A 10,499-nucleotide genomic window follows, 5' to 3' on the forward strand; every position below is an offset into this window, starting at 1 on the left:
TGCCTGCTCCCTGGGCACGTGGCATGGGGGCTGTAACCAGGTTTTGTAGACTTTTTTCCACTTTGGATTTCTCTCTTGTGGACACAACTTCCATTTCTCCCCCTCTGAGCCCACCAGCAATGCCACAGCTGCAGCAGAAGCCAAAGCTGCCACGCTGGCCACAAGAAAATCAATCCTCCTCTTGTGCTCACAGGGTTGAGGCTTCTCAGGAGATGCCAATGCCTGCTGGGAACCAGGCTCGGAGCAGTCCTTTTCCCACCACACACACCTCAGGTGTCCCTGAGGATTCCGCTGTGCCTGGCTAAGCACTGCTGACCCCTCCTCAGGCTTCACCCTGCTCTAAAGATGCCATGGGCTTCCTGGGGATGGCTGAGGGGTGATGTGGATGCTGCCCCACTCCCCCAGACTGTGACACCAGCTGGACCCTCATGCTGGGGTCCCACGGCTGGGATGCCACCAAAGGGATAAGCCAAATCAACTCCTGCCACGTCCCTACTCCCCCCAGCAGCTCCAGGAGGAGCCACTCCTTTGCCCAGAAGGCCCCTACACATCCAGCATCAACCACCACAAACTAAAACCATTCCCGGGCAAGATTCAGCCCATTCTTGTTCCCAAAGAATTCTTCCTTTGCCTCAAGACTGATTTTACTCTATCCAAGCTTCGTCCCCAGGACTGGATGCCTCTGGTATGTGCCCCGTGTGTGATGACGGCAGGGGAGTGGGCGAGAGCCCCATCACGCTGTGTCACGCTGGCATCCTGCTGCCTCTGCCCAGCTAAAGCAGGTCATGGCTTGACCCAGATAGACCCAGCAGCTCCTTCACAGTTAGCTCAAAAGGGAAACAACTTTCTCCTTCAACCCAGGAACAGCTCTCAGGAACCGGCTGCTGCTCCCCCTCCAGGTAACACAAGCACTGGGAACTTGCACCTGGTGCTTTAATTTGGGGACTTCCAGCTGCTGGGTGAGTTTTCGGTCCCATCACTTCCCTGGATACCAGCTTGGGATCACTGGGTCCTGTGGTAGTGGAAAGCAGCAGGTGCACACGAGGTATTTTAGTAGCAGGAGATATTTTGGAGCAGCCAAAGCAGTGCTGTGGGCAGCAGAGCCATGCCTGGGCATCAGGGCTGAGCCTCCTGGGCAGCCGGAGGTGCTCGTCTCCCAGCCAAGCAGAGGATACTCATCCCAGGCACCTCCAGAGCTCAGGCGTGGAGGTGAACTTCAGTTTTTAATCCCAGAGGCAAGGTGGGATTTGATCCCTTCAGATGATGCCTTACAGAGTTACGGGTGTTCACACCGAAGGAAAAGCCTTGGCTGAGCTGTGTCCTTCATCCCAGGAGAAACACAAGCCAGCACATCCCTAAAGGCATCTCCTTCAAAGAGGCATCTGTTGTGCCCGGAGCCTGAACTACTTCCTCGGCCTCGTGTCCAAATCCACCTCACACGTGTGATTTTAGCAGCCAGAAATGAACAGGGACCTGGAGCCTGGTCTCATTTCATGTCCCCATTTCCATGACCTAGCGGGGTCACTGGAGCATTCCCAGCACTGAAGCAGATCCGCTTTGGAGCCATCCATCACCTGAGCTGAGCTAGGACCAGCCTCCCGCCCTGCAGGGGCTACAATGAGTGGCTGAAGCCCCTGGCTCCACCACTGTGCCTTGGAGGGGTCCAATCACGGGGGCTCCCATGTTCCCAAGAGAACAGCAAATGGCTCTGCAAGCATTTTGCTCTCTATTTTGTAGCATTTTGGAGTGACTTTTATAAGCAAGACAAAAGTTGCTTCTCTCCTATCCCTCACAGCTTATATCCCTGTCAGGAGTGATATGCTGTCCCGTGTCCCAGGATAAATGTGGCAGGAGTCTGAGCATGGACACTGAGTGATGGAAAATGTGTTCAACCCTCCAGCCTCTGCTGGCATCTTGCTGCTGCTCCGTGCCTGTTTCCCCACCCTGACACAGCCTCTGGAAGGGGTAAGAGAGCTGAAACCAGGCTGGTAAATAGGAAAAAAGGAGGATGGATCCTTCCCTGGGTGTGCTGGGATGCAGAACAGCTCCATAAATTGGGAATCATCCTTGAGACACCCTTGGGACTGGCAGCACAGGAACACCAGGCGCTGCAGCACTGTGCCAGGTGTCCCCGAGGAGATGCTCAGGGACTGCAAAGCATCCTTCATTTTTATGGGTGAGGGTGGAGGGGGCAGCCCAGGGTGAACCCCAGGGTGTGAGTGGCATGAGGAGCTGAGCCCCTGCCAAGGGACAGGTCCTGGTGCTGTGAAACAGCTGACCCCAAAGGCTGCTCCCTGCACCTTGCAGCCCTGTGCAGCATCCAGCCTCGAGCTGCCATCAGGGATGGCCACGCTCCAGCACAGCCTCCTCCCTGGCACGCTTAGGAAGGGTGACAAAGAAAAGGCTCCTTGTGACACAAGGAACATAAAACTTTCCAAAGAGAAACAGAGGGAGCCGGGGCAGAAAGGGCCCTTCAGAAGAGAACAAGCTGCCGATTCAGCCACCAGGCCCAGCCCTCCAGCCCCCATGCCCCGGCCACGACCTGGCCTGCCCACCAGCCAATGTCATCGCCTGGGACATTGCCACCACCCGCATCGCTGGAGCAGTAGGCTGGGTCCTTCCCCAGGGAGGTCTCACTGCTCCCCTCTCCCAGCCCCTCCGGAGGGCAATGTCGGGCTGGCCAGTCCGATGGCCAGGCCGGGTGCAGGCAGGTGGTTCTCCTGGGTGCAGGCAGCAGAAGGGCAGGCAGGTGGAAGCAGAGGCCAGCCAGACCCAGCTCTGCCTGTCCTGGATGTCTGTTCCCCCCCAGCACGATGCTGGGGGCTCTGGGAGCTGCTGGGAGATGGGCAGGGGCAGGCACTGAAGGACAGAAGTCAGCTGTTGTCCAAGCAGAGATCATAGAGAAATCACAGAATTGTCAGGTTGGAAAAGCCCTCCAAGATCATCAAGTCCAACTGCTAACCCAGCACTGCCATACCCATCTCTAAACCATGTCCCCAGGTGCCACATCCACACGTTTTTGGAACACTTTCAGGGATGCCCAGCCCGCAGCCACAGCACTAATCCCTGCTTTAGCCCCTCCGCAGCAATCCCATTAGCCACTTAGCCCACTTCAATAAAACCGGCTCTGAACAAAGCTGAGCTCTGGGCTGGACCTGCTGCAGCAGCCGCTGCCACCGAGCCGCGGGTGCGGCCGGGAGACCGAGCTCTGCTCCGACTGCGCTGTGCCCGGCACAAATTCTGCTGCAGGATGCGGCTGGGTGGTCTGGGGCTGGGACAGAGCCTGGGAGCCGTGCGGGGCTCTGTGCAAGGGGCTGTGTGAGGCTCTGTTGGAGGGACGGTATGAAGGGCTGGGCAAGGGTCCTCGACGCCCAAGGCTTCTCCCCGGGGATATCCCGGCCACACGGAGCCCGGTTCGCCGCGGCCCCTGCGTGTTCCCGCAGCCAGTCCCCACCTCGGGGTCTCTCACAGCCGTGCTTCCTGCCGGCGGGTGCGACACCTCCTAGGCCGGGGCCACGGGGGCCCGGGGCAGGTGTGTCCCCTCCGCCGGGTGGATATCGGGGGTGCCCGGCAGAGGCGGGGGCGGGGGGCAGCGGGGGTGTCCCCGGCCCCCGGCGCTGCGGACGTTCAGGAGACGCCGGTGCTGGACAGCTCCGCCTGCGGCACCGCCCCCCCGGTACCGCCCCCCGGGCCGGTGTCACCCCCCGCCCCGACCGGTGTCACCTCCACCCGGTACCGCATCCCGAGCCGCTGTCACCCTCCCCTCCGCCGGGTACCACCCCCTGAGAAGGTGTCACCCTTTTCCCCCGGACCGGTGTCACTCTCCTCGGTCCGGTACCGCCTCCCCCAGCCGGTGCAGCCCCCCCGGGACGAGTGTCCCGCCCTCGAGCCCCTGTCCGTCCCCTCCCCAACCCGGTGCCCACCGGGCCGGCAATGCCCGCACCGCCTACGGCCGGTGGTGCCTGTCCCCCTCGGGCCACCGCCGCCAGCCGGGGGCCAGCAGAGCGACTCCCCAGGGACCAGCCCAGCGCCGGGGGCCCCCGGCCTCCCGGCCCCTCGGCTGCCTGTCTGGGACGGAGCCATCTGTCCGGTGCCTGGTGCCATCTGTCCCCCAGCAGCGCTGCCTGTTATTTCCCGGTGTCCCAAGCACCCATAGGGAAAAGGGTTGGGCTGTTCTCCCGTGGGGTGACACACCACCGAACCCTCTCCAGATACCCCTGCAGTGAAGGGTCAGCTGGGAAGGTTTGGGTTGTGCCTGAGGGCCTCCCACTCTCCTCGGCCCTCCCGCTCACCCCGTGCTATCTGGCGAGAAGAGCCATAAAGCCGTCGGTAGCCCTGTGGACGCCTCCTCCAGCACACGAGCCACCACTGGACACGGCAGAGCCTGGGGTCTCTCCGGCATCCAGCACCACAGCCAAAATACAACTCCTATTGTGCATCCTGAGGGCTTCAAAACCTCCCAACACCACCCCAAAATCTTCCCAGAACCTCAGAGCTGCCACGGGGCAAAGGATCTCCCAGTGCCAGATCAAGCCCTGGGCCAGGAGCTGTCCCACAGCTCTGGTGACGTTCAGCTGAACTCTTGTCTGGGCCAAAACTCCGTGAAGCCGGCTGCATCATTTATTTAGCCCTGTGTTCCCGCGGCATCACACACCTGGCCCTTTGCTCCCAAGAATTTTGAGCAAGACCAGATGTCGCAGTGTCTGCATTCGCCGCCGCTGTGCGGAAACGGCCCCCCCGGTCCTCGACCCATGAAACCTGGAAGCCCCTGACGGATTTTGGCTTGGCTGCTGGGGTGGCGGGGAGAGGCAGCTGCACAGCAGGGCTGCAAAACACATTAACTCAGCAGATGCTGTCGCCTTCACAGGCGTACGTGAGTGCTGGGTGGTCGGAATGATCGAGGGGGCAGCTGGGCTTGTCCCCCCATCCTGGCACCAGCAACACATCCCCAGCACCCCCAGCGCTCCCTGGTGAGACCCTCACTGCCTGTTGGCTCCCTCCAACACTCGGCTCTCTCAACACACAGCAGGCAGAGCAGAGTCATGCGGGTACTCAAAAAGGCATTTTTTTTCCCCTAAAGCAGGTTAAGGATTTAAAAATGCCACTGGGAGCATAGGATGGTTATCACTAGGGACACAGCAACAAGGTGTGTCAGCAAAGTGGGAGGTTAAACCCCGAGAGCAGACACACAGAGCTGAGGACATGCCATCATCATAGCTGAGCTCCAAATTGGGGTGGTTTTAGATGCTGAATCTACTTTGGGTGATGAACCGAATGAATGAAAGTCAACTCATGCATCCAATTCCAAATGGAACCCCTCAATCCCTGCCCCAGTGCTGGCCATTCCCACCACGGACCATTCCCACCATGAGCTAAACTGCCCTGGCTGGTCTTACCTGGCCAAGTGAGACGAGTCTCCCTTAATCCCTCCTGTAATAAATGAAGCCGCTCTTGCAGCCTGGACTCTTCCAGGGGGTTTTCCCCGAGAGCCCCACACACCCACTGGCACCCAAAGGGGGTTTCCCTTGGGATAACCAGGTATTTGCAATGGAAAGCAAAAGCCACAGGGAGCCCTTAATGGGATGAGTGGATTTTCCAGTGAGCTGTAAATCCTCAGTGGCTGTTGGCAAACACCTCCCTGCTCGCTCTGGAGGCGGCGGGGGGCGGGGGGGGGGGGGGGGGGGATGTTGCAACAGTCACCACTCCAGAGGGATCCACATCCCCAGGGTTTATCAGAACAACTCCAAGTGTGTCCACGATGCCAATGTCCCAAGGGAGTTGAGGACTGTCACTTAATACATGAGGCTGGACGAGCTTGGCAGGGACTGGCAATGCCCTCCCTGGCCCCAATACCCCTCACCAGCCCCAGCACAGGGAGCAGCTCCAGTCCCACGACCCTCTTACACCTAAAGTTAAACCTCCTCCCTCCAAAGGACGCATCTGGAGGATGCCTGGCTTTCCCAGAGGGGAGCCCAAGCATCCCTCAAACATCCCTTCAGTATCCCTGAATTATCCCTTGAGCATCCTGCCGGCCCGCAGCGAGCAGCCCTGCCTTCCCTCGCCCACCCCACACTGCACATCCCCTGGCATGGACGCCGCAGCACGGGGTGAGGAGGGGTTGCAGAGCCCAGAGGGGCGAGGAGAAGGGAAGGCGGGGGAGAAGGAGTGGAGGAGAAGTCGTGACTTATCGCCCTGCCCTGCTCAGGGGGAGTTTCCGCTGCCGGAGGCGGCGCCGCCCGGCCGCATCCGCACGGGCCTTGAATGCGATCTGAGGATGAGAGCGGAGAACGAGCACAAACCCAGTTCCCCGAGCTTCCACCTCCGCTCCTCCACGAGAGCAGGGGAATCCAGGGAATTCAGGCAAACAGCGGGAGGCGTTAGCTCGAGCGCAGGCTCCCACTCCAGACCCGCTCCCCGCAGCACAGCCGAGACCTTTGGCACCCGATTGCCCCACGCCGGCGCTAAGAGGATGCCAGGACACCAGACCCACTGCCCCAGCCGGCCCCGGGCATGGGTGGCTTGTCCCCACCTGTCCCCTCCGCGGGCGATGCCTTGGGGCACTCCAATCCCCAGTGCCGGCAGGGTGGCAGCAGGGCAGGGGTCAGAGTGGCACCAGGACCTGCTGCTGAGCCCTTGAGGAAGGGGACTCGCAGGATGTGATCCCACAATGAAACTTATGGCAACCCAGCACCCAGATAGGGTGACCCGGAGCCCCTCATAAAAGTCCCGAGGGCAGGGATGGTGCCACAGGTGATTTGGGGCCGGGTTGGGGCATTGACCAGACAAGCTCAGAGAAGTGCACGGGGACCAAGTCCCACAGCCAGAGACAGCTTCACCCCAGCTCCTACCCCACCACGACCCCCTAGGACAGAGCAGAGCTTTGAACCCTCCCTGGGCCACTCATCCAGGACCTCCCCCCACCCTGGTTAATGAAAATCTTGCTCTCCCCAATTTTTGTAACTTCCTGTGATGGTGGTTGGGGTGCCACAAGCCAGAGGATCCTCCAGCCCCTCTCCCCCCAAGCACCTCCAGATCCAGGCGGTCAATCCACAGCAGTGCCCGATGTCCATAGCACCACCCCGACCCTGCAGCACAACTGGGCAAAGCTCATTAGAGGTCACTTGCTAATGAGCAGGGCTCGGGTTGTGCCAGCAAATGCACCAGGGAAGCCACCAAAGCCTGCTGGGACAGGCTGATCTGTCACCTGGAGCATTCGAGGAGTTCCCACAGGTGTTGGCAATGCCTGCAGCCTGTGCCTCAGTTTCCCCATGCACTGCCACCAGCCTCGTCACCACCAGTGCCACTGACTGCCCCAGCAGGTCCTGGCTCGCCACAGAGCACTCCTGGGGCTGGCACTCCTCTGGCCTTGGTTAGGTCTTGGGGACTGATCCTGCCCAGCCAGGACGGGCTGGTGACATGAGCTGGGCTTTCCCTGGGGACACACAGGGCAGTGGGCAGAGCCAGTGTGGTCCCAGCTGCCCCCTCCCTGTCACTGCTGTTTTTCCCACTGCACAGGGCACAAAGGGCTGTGGGAGGACAGAGGGTGCTGCCCCTGCCCTGACTGCCACCAAATGGATGCCCTAGACAGGTGAGGGGGGACTGTCACCCATTTGCCAGCAGCAAGGCAGAGGAGGATCACATGGTGGGAACAAATGCTGAGGACTTCCATCCAATACTGATGTCCCCAGCCCAGGCTGATGACCAGGCACTTTGCTGGTGCTGGAGCATGCCAGACCTCCCCAGGGAGCGCATGCAGGTGAGGGGACGTCCGGCTTGGTCAGTGAGCAGAAGTGGCTCTGCAAGGGTCATGGGCAAGGAGAGGCACTCACCTCCCACAGTGCCCGCTCCAGCTCCACACGGACCCTGCTCCAGCCAGAAAGGAGGAGCATGTCCCCAAGGTTCTCACCTGGCAGCTGCCCTGGATGGTGGCACTGGGGACAGGACAGGGTGCTCTGGCCTGGTGGCACCATGTCCTGTCCCCACAGCGGTGCCAGCCTGCGCCGGGGGCTCCCGCCACCAGCCCAGCCAGGGCTCAGGGGGCTGCAGTGGCCCCACTAAGGTCAGGGTCCCAGCAGCCATGGGATCAGTGGCTGCACCCCAAGATCCAGCCCAGGGGCATCACCTGATCCCCCTGTCCACAGCCCAGGCCCTGCATCCCGCTCCAGGCCTGGGGCCCCGCTCCCATCCGCAGCCGGAAACACCTTTTTCCTGTCCGTGGGGCTGCAGCATGGGGGGGGGGCAGCAGGAAAAAAACCTCGTGTCCTGGCAGGTTATTTACATCCTGCTGCCAGTGGGGCCAGCCTGATTCCCTCCACGTCCCCACATGCACCCCAAGCTCTGCTCCAGCCCTGTCAGCCTCATCCCTGTTCCCATCCTATTCCTGTCCTCACCCCCATCTCATCCCATCCTGTCCCTATCCTCACCCCATCCCTATCCTCATCTCATATCTCATCTCATCTCATCTCATCTCTTCCCCACCCCTTCCCTATCCCCATCCCTGTCCCCATTCCGATCTTAGTTCCCATCCCAGTTCTCATCCCTATCCTTTCTTCACCCTCATTCCTCTCCTCAAAGCCAGCCCCCTCTCAACACAGCAAGACTGGAGACCCCTTTTACCAGAAGGAGGATGCCAAATCCTGCCTTGGGGATACCATTCTCCTCCCAGTGAGCGCCAGAGCTCACTCAGTCCCATGCTCCCCATCCCAGCCTGTTTTCCCTCTCCCTGGCCTTTCAGAGCCAGCTCCTGTGCCGGGCTGTGTGACACGTCCACGTCCCAGGAGCCTTCTGTCTCATCCAGTCCTAGGAAAACGTTGGGGGGAAACTGAGGCACGGGGCTGGCAGGGCTGGGAGCGACCCGAGGCCAGGTCCAGGGCCAGGGGCACTGCCAGGACATGTGCGGGCAGCCCCTGCCCCCCCCGAGGCGCGGGAGCCCTGCACCCCCGGCACGGGCACTTACTCAGCGCCTGCGAAATGACTCAGCCAGGATCCGGCCGGGCCAGCCGGGATTTCCTGACTCAGCTCCCCCGGCTGTGAAAATGGGGGGGTCCAGCCCCTCCTTCCAACACCACAGACACCAACACACGCTGCTGCGGGGGGCGGGGAGCGCCCCCACCCCTGTGACCCCCTTGGGAGCACACGGACCCTCTCCGGCACCGGGGATAATGGCACGGCAGCGACGGCAAAGCCTCGGGGAACGCAGGCAGCACCCCAAAAACCCATGGGCAACCCCTGCCTGCACGGGGTCTCGCCCGCTCTGGGCAGTCGCGGGTATTCAGCAGGGCCGGCTGCAGGCCTGGCATCCCGGCACACCCAGACTCCCTGGCTCCCCTCCCAGTTGTTTTTTTCCTAGGTGAAATCCAGGAAAAGAGTCGTCCTGGCACATGCACTCGGCGGGTCTTCTCCGCTTCCCTCGCACGGGGTGACGGCACCTCCGTGTCCCATGGGGGCACGGCCTGAGATGAAGTCGTCTCAAAGTTTTCCCTCTGTCCTGCACCATCGCGGTTTGGCTGCAACATTCCCAGCTCCAAGGAGTGTGGGGATGGCTCCTTCACCCCAGGTGGTGGAGGATCCCCATGGGAAGCACCCATGGATGCCTACAGCCTGGAAGCACCGTCCCATGTCAACAATGAGGGCAGATGCCATGATCTGCCAGCACCGACCCTCTCTGCCTGTGCGGAAAGCAGGACACACATTTTCGACAGTCCCCGTGCCTCAGTTTCCCCCGTCACCCTTTGCTGGCCATTCTGTGCTCCCCAGGACTGAACTGGGGAGGCACCACAGCCTCCTCCTGCAGCCCTCCTCTGCCGGGGACAGGAATTGGGGGTGTCCAGGGGACACCGCGGGCACTGGGACACAGGAATTTGCCAGCCCGGTCACGCTGCAGCTCCCACTGCTTGAAACAGGGTCTCTGCAGAGAGGTGGGGACATTGGGGGGGACAGGAGAGGGGACGCGGAGCTGCCCCGAGTGTCAGGCTGTGCCAACCCCTACAGCTGCTGCCTGTGCTCCCCGGACCCTGCCAGCATGTCTCTCGTGTCACCGCTGTTCCCCACAGCATGACCCCATCACCTCGGTCCTCAACAGGGTGTTCCCCATCATCTGCAGTCCCCACCGTCTCTAGCCGGCCCCTGACGGGGCGTCCTCCATCGCCACCCGTTGTCCCCTCTGTCAACGCCGATCCCCGCAGGATGACCCAGCTGATGTGTCCCCGAATGTCACCACCAGTCCCTGTCGGGGTGTTCCATATCAGAGCCTGTCTCCACCGGGGTGCCCCTTGTGCCTTCCCGGGCCACCACGCAGGATGTCCCTCATCACCCCCGCTCCCACCGGGGTGTCTCCCGAGTCTCCCCGCTCCCACGGGGAAGTGCCCCACGGCCCCGATCCCGGTGCCCCGCTCACCGCTCGCTGCGCCCCGTCCCGCGCGGCCCCGCGGGCAGCGCCCGGAGCCGCCGCCGCTCGCGGAGTGACAGCGCGGCCGGGGACCCGCGCGGGCCGGCCCGTC

The 10,499-nt window shown here is 61.7% G+C and overlaps 1 protein-coding gene across 7 annotated transcripts in view; it reads right to left on the reverse strand.

Moving 5' to 3' along the window:
• NAV1 (neuron navigator 1) overlaps positions 1 to 10,445 on the reverse strand; it is a 74,369-nt gene extending 63,924 nt beyond the window's left edge. For all 7 annotated transcript variants that reach the window (XM_042015908.1, XM_042015904.1, XM_042015902.1 and 4 more), the window contains exon 1: positions 10,397 to 10,445. The gene's annotated coding sequence lies outside the window, so the exon portion shown is untranslated. The remainder of the gene's footprint in view (positions 1 to 10,396) is intronic.
• Between the last annotated feature and the right edge of the window lie 54 nt (positions 10,446 to 10,499).

Source organism: Corvus kubaryi, unplaced genomic scaffold (assembly GCF_017639235.1).
Source record: "Corvus kubaryi isolate FWS band 111438036 unplaced genomic scaffold, C.kubaryi_AGA036_p1.0 split3-37355, whole genome shotgun sequence".
In the NCBI taxonomy this organism is placed as follows: domain Eukaryota; kingdom Metazoa; phylum Chordata; class Aves; order Passeriformes; family Corvidae; genus Corvus; species Corvus kubaryi.